Consider the following 15,225-nt stretch of genomic DNA (forward strand, 5'->3'; position numbering starts at 1 on the left):
ATGCATGAGAGGCAAAACACTTAAGCACAAACCAAACTTAAGTATAAAACCATTCCCTTAAACCCTCTAAACTTCTCCCCCATTGGCATCGATTGTTAAAATGGGTGAAAAATTTAGAAGGCCAATATAATGTGAGTTCCTCCCCAAAGTGTGCACTTCTCATAATTTGAGTGGAATCAAGTGCACATATCCAATGATGAATACTTGAAGGAAATCAAACTATATTGAGGATCAAAGATTGCATAAAGATAACATGGTGAAGTGAGCTTCAACAAGTAAAGCAAGCAATCAAAGATCCAATTGGACAAACAAAGATATCATGATAAGAGAGATATAGTGCTCTTAAATAAAATAAGAAAGCTCCCCAAGGTTCGTGCACAATTTATAATGTTTGCATTTGAATACAATATGCACAAACATGGAATCCTCACTCCCTATATATCATTTAGAACACAACTAAGATAAAGAGAATATGCTTATCAAGAACAACTTTAGTCCAACAATTACGAGATATGAGTGCAAGAAGGAAAACAAATAAACCAAGCACTCATAAATCTCCTTTACCAACACCACTAAGAAACAAAAGGATAAAAGATGGTCGGCAAAGAACAAAGATATCAAGGTGATGGATTAACGCTCTTATGTATATAAGTTTCTAAAGTGGACAAATGATCCATAAAGAAACATGCACACACAAGAGGTTAACAAAATAGATAAGACAAGATATCCAAGATGAAGTCATAAGATATACCAAAGGATGTTTGCTTAAGAAGCATATATAGCCTATGGCTCCAATTTTCACTTATGGTATATGAATGAACTTCAACCAAGTTAAATCTCAAAAACATCACAACTAACAATAAGGGAAGTAGAGCTAGTTGGAGTGTTTTGAGAAAGGCAACAAGTATCATAAATATGGATTTATTTCGCAATTTCATCAATATTGCACATAAGAGCTCTTTGAGGAATTGATATGCAATAAATTGCTAGAGGGCATATTTGGGTAGGTGAATCATAAACATGATGTATATATATATATTCCCAACATATGCATCTTCTCAAATTACTCAAATGTACAATAAGAAGTTTCGCTTTAAAAATGATTTTTCAAGAACCGCAATATTTTTGAAATAAATAATTTCATGCCAAGATAAACCTACAAGAGGTTGGATGCTATATGAGAGTGCATGAATAAGATACTTGTTACCGAGATGGCAATGGCTTGATGTAGTAGATAAGAGTTCATCGATCATCCTAGCTTGACTCCAATCCTCATATGGTGACAACACCTTCCTTATAGATGAGACAAGCCACCATTGCATCTCCAATGTACCTAAAACATCATTCAAGTACATCTTGGTCCCCAAACTTATTGGGTCCAACATGGTTAGACTAACCACAATATATAGGACACACTCCATATAAACATGTGCATATTTAGATGAAGTTTGAATTTCATGCACATCTTAGCCATTTAGGATTTGATGGAGTATATCCTACATAATGAATCAAAAGAAAGCAAGCATGCTACAAGTATAAACAAATTACATATAAGCATGCACCAAAACCTTTAAAGATCCAAGAAAGATATACTTTGGACAAAACACCAAAAGAATTAGATAAGGCATAGAGGTGCCACAAAACAAATTTGTTGTCCAAGTTATATCTAAGAAGCAAATCACAAAAGATTTGTTCAACAAAGTTCAACAAATGAACTAAGAAGAAACCATTGAGCATAAAGGATGAAATAAAGCAAACATGCTCAAGGATTTATCTCATTCAAGCAAATAAATCATGTAAGAAAGAATGAGATAGCAAACTCCCCAAAAGAGCAAGGTTCAAACAAAATAAACCAAACCCTATACACTTTTCACAATGGCACAATGTACCGTAAGGAAAAGGTTTGTCTTCCAAAACAAACACTTGATATGAATCAAGAGAATTTATCAAAACATTTTTCAAAGGGACAAGGAAGACTCATGGGAGCAACAAAGATTTGTTGGAAGTAAAATAAGGCAATAAGAAACAATCCAAGGTGAAGATGATCCAAAAATTCAACCACATACAAGGTTATCAATTGTCAAAGACAATGAGTATATTGGAAATAATTTCCGGTGGAGTATTGACAATGTTAGAAAGGATCAACTTCACAATAAAAGGCATAGGATAAGTATATAGAATTGAGCACTATGCACGGATGAAGATTCTTGATAGCTTCAACTAGTCACACAATCACGCACGGCAATGATTAGAATAACTTGAAGCAAACGGTGTCCCAAATAAGATATAGAGATATGTATTTGAGGAAAAACCGCACCAAGAATTTCATAATCAAACAAAAACCCACAAGGTGAGTAATAAAATATTTTTATTAGGAATGGAGCTTGTTTGAGCAAACATGCCACCTAGGAACAAGATAATTAAGAGCATCAACTCTAAGTGGCATAACCTCATATGTTCACATTTTCTAGGCTTGTGATATGTACAAAACATATTACTCCCCCATAATGTGATAACACATTTCTTCTAAATAAGAGGCAACTAAAATTCAACTAGAGATGATTAATGGATATTTAGAATTTGAATTTCTCATGAGTATGGCACACCACATAGTGACTAGATAATCTTGCAATATCAATACTAAGTGGTGGTACCCATGTACACACATTTTAAAGAAAGAGAGATGCACAAAGCATATCACTCCCCCAAAATGGGATGTTCCATTAATCACTTCAAAGAGAGCCAAATAAGATATCATCAAGGTGCATTAGGCTCAAAACAATACACAAGTATATGGTGAGTCAAACAAACATACTTGAATACACAAGATAAGCAAGTAAGACACAACACATACATACATATATTTGGTACAAAACCAAACATGCAAAGGGGCAAGTAACTTACAATAAACATGAAGAGTTGAAGTATAAGTTACCGCAAGGAGGAACATTAGATATAAGATATAGATGATAATCCATACGACTTGGCTTGGTAAAAATACAATATATGAAGATCCCTTAATTCTTCATGAAGTAGCCAAATCTCCAATGCCCTCCACATGCACCTATTGATCAAGTTTGAGATTGTTGGTCCCCAACCAAGTTGGGTCCTAAGAGATTATTCACAATAGGCTTGGCAACCCAAATGGTTCTTTTCTTGAAACCACTTTGAGTTCCAACAAACTTGGCAAACACATTGCCATCCTTATCCTTCCCTAGAGAATAATCATTATCAACAATTATAGGGTTAGATAAGGTACCACCTAAGCAAGAAGAAGCAAAGTGCCCCTTCTCACGACATAAGTAGCAAGTGTTCCCCTTTCTCTTCTTTATTGATTTCTTCTCTTGGGGAATAATATCTTGATTCTTCTTGGGAAGTGGCCTATCTTCAACTTGAGGTCGAGCATGAGCTTGACCTTGACTCAAGTGCTTCTTCTTCTTCAATGGGCATGATCTAACATGGTGCCCTTCAACTTTGCACTTGAAGCAAACAATCTTGGCCGAATCCTTGACTTTGTCTTGGCCCTTCTTCTTGTTGTTCTTGCTCTTGGACTTGTTCTTGTTATTGGATTTGAATCCAAGTCCACTCTTGTCATTGGGGGATTGTTGCGCACTCAACATCTTGTCAAGTGCGGATTTCCCTTCATGACGCTTTTCCAAGTCTTTCTTCAAAGAAAGGACTTGGGCCTCGAGCTCTTTTATTTCCTCTACATGGTTAGTAGAAATACAAGTACTAGAGAAAGTAGAAGCTTCATTGTTAGAGCAACAAGGCAAAGTGAGTAATCCAACACAAGGTGTATCACTAGTTTGACTAGATGGATTACAAGGACTAGCACATGTCAATATAGCATTTGTAGTAGAGATTGTGCTAACATCCATATGAGGCTCACAAGATGTTACCTTAGTGATACTTGCCTCATGAGCTAACTTTAGCCCATCATAGGAAATTAGAAGTTCATCATGAGAGCTTGAGAGCTTTTTATGACTTTCTTCCAATTCCCTATAATTGCTAGTTAGCAACTCAAGTTGAGCCCTTAGCTCAACATTCTCCTTTAAGGTCGATGCTTCACAAGAATTAGAGTTAGTAGCACAAGCATCAACAATAGTTTTCTCATTTTCATGCATATAGGATTCAATTTTTTGTGTAAGCATGAAATTAGCATGCTTCTCATCTTTTAGCTCATGCTTGAGGAGAGTGAATCTCATTTCCCCATTTTCAACATGGGACTCCAACTCCACTATGGTTTCCCTATATTTATTCAAGGTATCCATAGAGTGTTCGAGATAAGCACGAGCTTCTTTATTACCACGAAGAGAAACATATACCATTGCCATATCATGCACCAAGATATTATGTTCTTCATCATTATCATCATCATCACTCTCATCATTAGAGGATGTGTTAGGAGTCAAAGTAGGAGATACCTTTGGTCCATTTGCCATAAGGCACATGTGCATACCGGAGGATGAAGATGAAGATATTCTTGAATCCTCATTTGAAATCATGTCTTGATCCATAGAGTGTTCGGTTTCCTCTACAATGTTAGTCAACAAGCAACTAGAGGAAATAGAAACATTTTGATTATGGGAGCAAGACAAGGCAAGCATATCCTCATGAGATCTATGTAAGCAATTTACACATGATATGCAAGGACTATCAACACAAGAATGGAGATTATTTTCAATGCAAGATGTGTTTAAGTCCAAAGAGGAAACATTGCAATGAGATAGGGATGAAGAGTCATCACTATTGAGCACAATATCAACATTGCAATTTCCCTCACCACTCACCATATCATTACCTTGTGTCTTGCAACACGTTGGTGAAGTGGAAGAAGATGATGACTCATCACGGCCGGAGGTGGAAGCAACTTGGAACTCTTCATGATGTGAAGGGGAAGAGAGCTCCTCGGAGTCACCACCGACCAAATGAGAAGTGGATCCACCAAACATTTCCTTAAGCTTGATCCACATCTCATGAGACGACTTTCGCTTTATATATATCAAGAACCTACGAAAATCGGGTCTCAGAGAGAATAAAAGCTCATTAGATACTAGAGCTTCAAGATGTAAGTTTTTCTCATCCTCTAAAGATAGATTTTGAGAATCCATCGGAGGAGAAAAACCAACATCTAGAAATTGCTCTATATGTGGACACAAGGTCCGAAGATTACAAAGTAAGCAATTTCGCCACAAAAGATAATTTGTGCCATTAAAGACAATTGTGTCATTGTGCACTAAATTACTAGCCGACATCTTTACTCTCAAGGCGGTGAAGCCTAAAACAAGGAGAGACCTTGCTCTGATACCAATTGAAAGATCGAGATGTCGCCTAGAGGGGGGGGGGTGAATAGGCAATTACAAACTCTCGCGGATTTGTCTTGTAAGAATGCGGAATTAAACTATCGTTTAGTTTACAAGCACAAACCCTAAATATGCTAAGCTCAACTAAGTGTAACAATAGCAACTAGAGCTAAGCAAGATAGGCACAAGATATATGTAGCACAAGTGATAGCAAGATATATGTACTTCAATCACGATGGCTATCACAAGGAAAGAGAGCTCGGGTATAAAAATAACCGAGGCACGCGGAGACGAGGATGTATTCCCGTGTTCCCTTGCTTTGCAACAAGGTACGTCACGTTTGGAGGAGTGGAGGTCCCACGAAGGATTCCCCGCGCCACGAAGGCTCACCCTATTCTCCGAACCACACCCACGAAGGATAATGGCCCTTTCCTTATGGTTAGCTTTTCCTCCGCTCCGGAGATGGCAAGCTCCACAACCACTTCACAAGCTCCACGAAGGAGAAGCCCGAGCCTCTTCACAATCTTCTTGAAGAGATCACCGGAGCACCAATCACCAAGCCAACTAGGAGGTCACCCTCCAAGAGTAACAAGCTCACGGTCTCTCACTCGAACAAATCGTGGTGGAGAGCTCAACACTATGCAATGATGCAAAGCAAGAACACCGGAGGTGTTCAAGTCCTTCACACTCAAATCCCACCAAAGCCACGAATGCTAGGATGAGATTGGAGAGGAAGAACAAGGGGGAAAGTCAACCAAAGACTCCAAGATCTAGATCCCAAGAGTTTCCCTCACTTAGAGAAGAAATCGATCGGTGGAAGTGTAGATCTAGATCTCCTCTCTCAAATCCTCAAATATGAGCAAGAATGATTGGAGGAATCAAGGGGGAGAGCAAGTTCTTCAAATAGTAGCAATGGAGGAGAGAGAATGGGAAGAACTAGTTGCTCAAGGTGGAAGAAGGGTCTATTTATAGCTAGGAGCAAATAAAACTGTTGGGGGGGAAAAAGACAAGAAAACGGGCAAAAAAACAGCTAGAAAAACGTCCCGAGCCGGCGGCGGCCGGCTGACCGGATGTTTGGGTGAGGAGGCCGGCCAGCCATCCGGCCAGCCGGGCCACCGACCGGATGAGGAGCAGCCGCGGCCAGGCGGCGAGGGAGCAAGGGGGCGCGCGGGGCACGCAGTGGGCCGCGTGGGCGGTGTGGCCCAGTCCGGCCAGGAGCCCGGTCCGGCCGGGATGGCAGCCGGGCAGGCCGGTTGGTAACCGGCGCTGGGCCGGATGGGGTGGCCAAGCCCACTGGTTGCCACCCGGATGGCACCGGTTCCCAGGCCGGTTTTCGACCTATTTCCCCTATTTCCCAGTATTACATAGCTGTCGGATGCCCCTCGGCTTGCAGCGTCTGGCCGCTCACTTAGAGGACTGGGCCTCCATGGGCTTCTGTTGGGCTTCCCCTAAGCTAGTGGTCGCCACAATTAACTGGAAGCTTTGCACTAGCCGTTCGAAAGAAACGAAAAGAAGCACATCTACTATTTGCGATCAGTTGTCTCTTGCAGCAATCCAGAAGCAGAATCAAGTTCCTCTTCCAATCGCTTGATGCAACAGTGGGCGCGTCGGCATCATGGATTCCGCCGCGCGCGCGACACTGGTGCGGCCGGTCAAGATCACTTTCGTGGCTTTTCTGTTCAGCACACGGCCGTCGTATCGTGTGGTGCCATCCTTTCCGGGTGTTGTACACTGATCTGGGGCAAAACCTATACACCGACCAGGTCGGTGGCTACCGGCCACCGCACACCCCCTGGTCGGGTATGGGCCGGCCCATTTGGGTCTGTTTAGCCTGTGCAGTTCGTTTTTGCTTTTTTTTTCTTGTTTCTTTTTCAGTTTTCTGTTTTCTGTTTTCTTTTCTTTTTTCTGTTTTCGGTTTTGTTTATATTTTTTTAGATTCTAAAATTTTAATTCTAAAAAAATTGTTCAAATTGAAATTTTTTTTAAAAAATGTTCAAATTTGAAAACCGTTCAAATCTAAAAAACCGTTCAAATTTGAAAACCGTTCAAATTTAAAAACCGTTCAAATATAAAATTTGTTTAAATTCAAAAATTGTTTAAAATTTTAAAATGTTCAAATTTAAAATTTGTTCAAATTTAAAAAATGTTCACCACGAAAATTGTTCAAATCCAAAAATTGTTCATATAAAAAAATAAAATCTAGAAAATAATGCTTTCAATTTTTCGAAAATATACAAATTTTGGAAAAAAAAATTTCCAAAAAATTTTCACATTGGCATTTTAAATTTTTTAAAAAGAAAAAAATTAAAACAGCAGAAACGGAGAAAAACAGAAAAAACGAAAATAAACGAAAAAAACGTCACTGGGCCGGCCCAACAGGCACCCTGGGGGGTGCGGTGCCTGGTCCGCACCGACCAGGGTGGTGTATAGCACCTCCCCTGATCTGGTCGGCGTGTACCGCACACCCCAGCCACTAGGTCGGTTGGTTGGGCCACGGCCCATTAGAGTAGGTACGTTTTTTCTTTTTCTTTTTACTGTTTCTTTTCTGTTAATAGTTTTTTTAAATATCTAACTTTTAAATAAAATATTTTTCGAGAACAAATTTTTAAAATCTGTTCAGATTCGAAAATTTTGAAATTTTAAAAATGTTTAGTTTTTTTTTTGAAATTCGAACATTTTTCAAATTTGAACGCTTTTATAATTTAATTTTTTTTGTATTTGAACGGTTTTTAAATTTGATGTTTTTAAAATCTGAACATTTTTTTTAATTTTGAACAATTTTCAATTTTGAAAACTTTCTGAATTTGAATTATTTTCAAATTTGAAAACCCTCGCCGGACTGCCTCGCCGTGCATGCGCCGGACTGCCTTGCGGCGCGATGGTATGCTTATACATATGCCTACTAGGTTTTGGATTTGGTTTGGATATGAGCCTGGACAGCTCGGTTGGGTTTGGTTGAGTTTTGGGGAGGGGTCGAATTTTGGGGAGGGAGTTGTAGTGGAGCAAGCCTCATGAGAATATTGTGTAGTTTCTCATGTTTCGAAATGACTGGGTGTGTTTATAAAAAATAACCAGTAGGATGTTGTTAACAGAACAAAGATGTGATTGAGACACATCTCCCTATATTCCAACTAATCACTTGGGAATTTAGATCGCATCGGATGCTAAGATGGTCTATGTCAAACTCCAACTCATATAGTTTTTACATGGACATTCCTATTTTTCCGATGAAGGGTGGTTCGATGAGGCAGACCGCTTCGATCCTCTTTTTTTTTTTTTTTTCTTCTTTTCAACTGTTTTCTAATGTGGAGGGGCAATCTGCTGTAAAATGTAGTAAATTGAAGGTCAAGTTAAGATACCGCTTCGGTTCTCTTAGGCAGAAGCTCGGGAAACTACTCTCCACCAGTTTCTAAAATTGCACTAGGAGTTGACTTTTGGATGAAAATAAGCCCAGGTTAAGCCAGACAGTTCTTTTGAAAATTTGGTTCCTCCACTTTGGCACCTAGAAGCGGCTGCACAAGCATAAAAAAAGTGGCCCTTAATCTCCGGTGCAAAACGGTCCTGCAACATCAATACTCCAGCTTCAGCTAAGTATAAATGATTTAGTCCAAGCAGAAAACAAGTGGTTTTTTTGTAATTCAGAGTTGATGCTAAGCCTCTCGGTGGACCTTGCTTGCAATTCAGTTCCAGGCTTAAACAGGATTTGGCCGTTTTGTTTGGAACCGAGTAAGCAGAGCACGTAACGGAGGCCCATCCAATCCAACACCATAGGAAAAACGCAAAGCCAAGCGATTCCCCTCGGTCTCTCCCCGCGCAGAAGACTCGACACCAATTATTAGTCCCACCTCGCTAACCGAACAACATTTACACCAGCTTAAATACGCAGCTCCCGACCCCCGCACCAGCCGAGCGTGGCAGCGCGCGCTCGTTACTCCAGCTATGGGAGGGCTAAAGAGTTGGTTTGGTGCGGTGGTGGGCTCTGCAGCCCATGTCAGCCAGATGAAAAGGCCCGTCTCCCTCTTTCCGTCAGCGCAGCGCAGAGCAGCCCACGGTTTGGCGGAAACTGCCCAGGAGGAAGGCCCGGCCCAGAGAGAGTCTGCGTGCGCGGGTGCTTCGGAGAGTGGCAGGCCCACCGGTTTGGGCGCTGAGGAGTGCGCGCGCGTGAAATGAGATGTAGAGCGGGATCTGGCCTGGCCCTAGGCTGCCGGCTTATCGCTGGCGGGGGTGGCTGTGCTTGGGGTGTAAAATACCTCGGCCAAACGCCCGGATACGATGCGCTGGGGCTTACACGGATACGGCCCAGCGCCGTGGCATCAAGCACAAGTGTTGTGCAGGGTGGATGCTCATGGCTTCGTCTCGATACGGTAGCCAGTTCGTGTAGCTTGGGCTCGCTCACTAACCAACCAAACCAACTCTTTTTATTTTTCCAACTGCACCCAGTCGCTATGTATGTTACAGTGTACGCCGGGCTTACAAATAGTACAGTGGGTTCTTTATTTTAACACATTGCATTTTTTTTTTGCACCAACACTCAATGTTTGGATTTATAGGAGGTTTTCATAAAAATGCGATTCAACACATTTATGAAGGCTTTGTTTTTGTGTGCACTTCGGCAAGAACACTTGATGTGTTGCGCGCATCATGCTTGCCTTCCGGCAGATCATAGTTAAGGGTGGGACATCGTACGTACCGGGGTGTACATAGAGGATGCAATAAAACATCCCTCTCTTTGGGCTGACAAGGAGGGGTTCAAGTTAAATAACATGACCGGTCAAAATATAAATTGCATGCAAAGCAGAGGTTGAACTCAAATACCACGGCGGGTCAAAAGTTAAATGCATCCAATAACATACGCCAAGAAGCATTGACCTATATACATTAGCAAATAAACCTGAACATATAAAGAGCATACCGAAGCGGAGTAAATTTTGTATAACAAATTTAAAACAAGAAAAGACAAAAAATGTTGGTGCAATTTTACCCACGGTACCATACCCGCATGGGCAGGATACATGTACACTTTTATATCCATAGGTAACATCTATACTCCACCCGTTAAGTCATGTGTAGGTCACATGTATAGCTTCATACCCGCGGGTATGCATGTACCCGGTCTGTTTATTGTCAGTTTGTCATGTGAGACATCTATTCTTGCTCACTTATGAGTTAGAATATGAGAATGTTATGTACTCAACTACCCGCCATTGAGTTGAGAAAATTCATTTCTCTAATCAAATTTGTTGTCGATAAATTAAAATTGTGAATAATTTATGTACTATTTGAGCTGCCCGACAGCCCGATCCTCTGCTTTTGTTTAGATTTTTTGGGGATTTCTATGCGGACGATCTTTGGTAGAGCGATTCCTGGTTAACTTGTAGTAGCATTTAGTACAAAGAAGGGGCTAAATTTATATTAGCTTCATGATGAGTAACTTGTAACCTGGTGCTGCTGTAGTCTTTTTACTGAATATAGACGATATTTTGACATGTCGTGGTATTTTTATCGTTTTCTACCAATCTGCACCAAACTGCACCCTCTGGACAAGTTCATGAACTTGACTGAACCGGTATTCAACTTGATGCACGAGTTTGCACATGCGGGACAAGTTCATGCACTCCCAGCTTTATTACATTTTCATTTTTTATTACTTTCTCCGGTTAGTTATAGATACATTTATTTTAGCATAAGTAATATGGATCGGACGAGTACTAAAACTGCCCTTTTTTCATGTAATCTATACCTAATAATAAAGGGAGAAGCGTTTCCGTGGTTCGGTCCGTTTGGTTTCGTCCGTTCGCTTGGTCCGTCGTGGTGGTAGCCTAGATGCGTTCGCTCGTGCGTCTCCCCACCGGACGGAACCACGCCAAAGACAGGAGTCCCTGTTGATCTCGGTACAGTCCTGGTCTATCGAACCTGCACACGTTTGATCCCGCGACGTAGTGCATAACTAACGCAGCCTCGCTCTCCCTTTAGGTTGGTTTCGATCTCTTTCTCCAGAAAGTTCTACGCCGCCTCGAAGTCCAGCTACAACCCGTCGATCGTGTCCTCAAATAAATAACCACACGATGCCCCCAAGTTTAGCTACACCGCCGAGCCAATCTATGGAGATTCCGTCGCTTCTCCGATGTGTTGGCATGCTCGAGGAGGCCGATGACATGCAGTCGGCGGTTCGCCATAGCCTGCTACAACTACGACACGCCGTGAAACTACCGGTGCCGAGAGAAGTCGACAGCGCAGGGTGAGCGAGATCGCGTTTCGTGCGGGCCGGAGCTGCCTGCACGCCATGGATATCGACGCGCAGATTTTGCTGCTGATCTCGGGCGTAGCTGATATCCGGACCGCTGCCAAACACTAGTGATCCGAGCCGCGCGTTGACCGGACAGTGGCCACATGCATGTATAGATCCCGTATCTGACGTATAGTACCCTTTGCGCGGTACTGTATTGGAGTGAAAAAGATTCCCCCCGAGGGGCCCGTCCGTGTCCATCTCCACGTACGCGTCCCTCTCCCCAACCCCACACTCGTCCGAGGCGACTACTGTCCGCCCTTTCTTCTCCACACGCCTGTATCCGCGCCGCCGCCATTGCCGGAAGCATCGGAAAGCTTCAAGCGGCGCGCATCTCTTGGGACCGTGCCCCCGTCCCCGCCTCCACCCCCACCCTCCGTCTCCTACTCCCCTGTTCTAGTCCCCCACGACTACCTAGCTCCGCCACCACCATTCCCCACACTCCCGTCTCCAAAGCTCCAGATCTTGTCGCCGGTACCCTTTCTACTTCTGCTATTTGCTTTAGATACCCCTCCGTCAAGATCCCGCGTGCCACATCGAAGATCTACAACGCGGTGTTCCCCTGTGGCGGATCAAAAGAGGAAACAACAATTCAATCTCGCCTCTCCCAAGCGACGACGACTTCGCGGGCACGGAGATGGAACCTGAGGTATCTTCAAAGTCGCAGCTTATTGTTTGGTCTCTGTTCGTTTGGCTGCAATGTTTGAATCTTTTAGTCTGAATCTAGCTAACGCCGTTTTAATCTCCTTCCCCCACCGCCTTTGCTTATTTATCAGTTGCCTGAATTCTGGGTGAATCTTTGTCGCCTAACATGTCACGCCATTCAGACTAAAATTATATTATTGGAAATGTTTAGTTTTATCAAAATGTTACTGGAATTTAAGATCTGTAGATTATAAGTGAAGGCTAGGTCGGGATGCTAGCTTAGAGATGTGACTTCTCAGTCAACTTATTATTAGATAACCCCTTAGCAAGTTGACAGACAAAATACATCTTACATGAGATATATTTTCTGAGTGTGAAGTGCGGCACATGCAGATCCCAGCCCATAAATAATTATAAAAGGGGAGTCTGTTCTTATATCTCAAAACGACGTAGTAGTAGTCATGCACAATGATCACACCTATAAACAATTTCAATTATATTTGGGATTAATGTATGAATTTCTTCTTAAGATGCATGTAAAACCCATGCATAAGTTACCGTCTGACAGAAGATAGATGAGTGATGGATTCTTGCTCCTAGATCTGCTAGTCTTCTAGTATTTCAGATCATTTGAACAGATTGTGTTGATCCTTGCATAATGCAGAAAACTACTTTCTTCATGCAGTAATAAATGTAGAAGAGAAAGCTTCTACTTCAGTGATTGCCCACCATTTACTTTGAAACCTGCAGTCTGGTCGTGTTCTCAAGAGTTGTACCTTAATGATTAGATTATCTTTTACAAGGTCACTGACTGTGTATAGACAGGGGGCAAGTTATTTAGTGGTAGCTGCTAGTTAATATGAATATATAAGAAGCCTATTGTTCATCTTGCTGGCTTCCGGTGGTCTATCAATGATGTTAACTTTCATTTTCGACAGTTGTAGCTTGTAATGAAACATGTTGTGACCTATTCAACAGCCGTCCATAAAGGACGTCGAAGATTTTTCAAAATTTGAATGTATCTATACACTAAGAGTGTCTAGATACATTCAAATTTTGACAAACTTTCAACATCTTTGGACAGAGGTGGTACAAATTTTCCTAATATTCCATCCTTTTGCTGTACCTAGTGGGCACATGAATGATAACCATATCATTTAAGGAATTGCTTAGATGTTCTTTTCGTTTTTTACTCTTGCACTGTTGGTGAAAGATGTCCATGTACCTGAGATGGCTACCTAAATGAATAGTATAAATGCATATAATGTCCGAGTTTGACATCATAAACTTGCCTAGTGTTATTCCTCTATTCCCTATTGTTATTCCTGTGTTTTATATTTGTAAGAGATAGCATATATTACCTCTATTCCGAAATATAAGCCTTTCGAAAAAGGCTCATGTTTTGGAACGGGGGTAGTAACAGTTATACTGTTTTGACAAATTTAACCCGATTCGACATATTTATCCTGATTCTAGAATGTTTGATACATGGTGCCTGGCATAAATCAATTGGTGAATCTCTGCTTTGTTATCTCACTAATCCTGAGTTCTATACTAGTAGCCTAGTGACTTGTTGGAACAAAGAGGGAGCATGTAAATTATTTTTTTCTGACCTTATATTTTCAATTCGTCTTTGTATACATGGTGTACATGCATGCATCTAGTGGGATATCAACCTTTTATCAGGTAAATGTTAACTAATCTCTAAGAGACTAAGATTGCACCCCTAGATGAACCTTACAAAATTGTACATGATAAGAATTAGTGCGACTACTTGGTGGTTTCAGTTAGTTTCCCGATCAAATGAACTAACTAATATATGTAGTGCTTCATTTAGTACTCTTAACGCATTTTGCAGGAGTTGACACATATTAGATTGCCTGTATTTTTTTGTCGGATGTCTTCAGCATATCATCGTTTCATTATATTGCAAAGGTGTCTGTCCTATTTTTATTTACAACTTAAGTATTAGTTAGACGTGTCCATGTATATAATTATATATGTTAGATTGTTAAAGTTAGGACTGTATGGTGAGACACGGAGAACTCTATGGCCTCTATGTGTAGGACCATTAATACATCTACAACACTACTCGTAGCCTCTCTCAGGCAAAGGCATCTTCTGAGGTAAAAGTCACGAGAAGGAATCTTGCCTTCCTGGGTGCGGGACCAGTGGAGTAAAGAGCTGGGTTGCACGTGGGGAAGGCATCTTCTGAGGTAAGGGTCACGACAAGTAATCTTTGCCAGTTTTCTAAAGCAGTACCAAACAGAATTTGATATAGAACTTCATAATCGCGTTGGTCAGTACTATACGGATAGACTGTTGGTCCGTGGTGATAACAAAAGTTTAATTGGTGAATGGGAATAACACATTGATCAATCTTAAATATAGCGCTTTGGATTGAGGAAAACAACCCGCAGATTGCGTTTGAGCAGAAGGAGCCCAAACCGAAGAAGAGGGAGCTCAAGGTGAAGGAAGTGATCGGGAACAACAGCGAGAAAGCCTCGCGAACTTTTAATGTGTATGCCAATGTGTGCATCTCTGCTCTCAGTGTAGTTGTTATTCTGTTTCCAAATCTTGTGTTCGTTCTTCTAAAATAGCTCATTAGACTGATTGTATTATAGAATTTTGAAAAAACATGTATATTGCTTCAGATGTTTCCTTGTATCTATTTCCATGTTAACAAGTTTACCTCTACCTAACAATAAATTCCCAGCCATGTTATTGATATGCACTATATTTTTATCTCTGAGTCATTCTATCCTGAAAGAGTACTAGTAGTAAAAATGTGCTTGCGCGGAACGATTCCAAACCAGTTTTGTCTGCAAAATAAATAAGGCCCGTTTTTTTTACGGACTCATCGCAGAGGAATGTGGTACTTTACGGATCAATAGTGTGGTACTATATTTGATCTAAAATTGTTGTGCAAATTGCTGTCTAAAACCCTGTTTTGAGGGGCCGAAAATTCGGACGAGCTAGCAGAACCCGTAT

The 15,225-nt window shown here is 41.3% G+C and overlaps 1 long non-coding RNA gene across 1 annotated transcript; it reads left to right on the forward strand.

The window, feature by feature from the left end:
* The first annotated feature begins 11,744 nt into the window (after positions 1-11,744).
* LOC127307355 (uncharacterized) lies at positions 11,745-14,982 on the forward strand. The gene is made up of 2 exons (XR_007855428.2): positions 11,745-14,450; positions 14,626-14,982. It is a non-coding gene; the product is annotated as an uncharacterized lncRNA (long non-coding RNA).
* The last annotated feature ends 243 nt before the right edge of the window (positions 14,983-15,225 follow it).

The sequence above is a fragment of the Lolium perenne genome, chromosome 6, assembly GCF_019359855.2.
Source record: "Lolium perenne isolate Kyuss_39 chromosome 6, Kyuss_2.0, whole genome shotgun sequence".
NCBI classification, from domain to species: domain Eukaryota; kingdom Viridiplantae; phylum Streptophyta; class Magnoliopsida; order Poales; family Poaceae; genus Lolium; species Lolium perenne.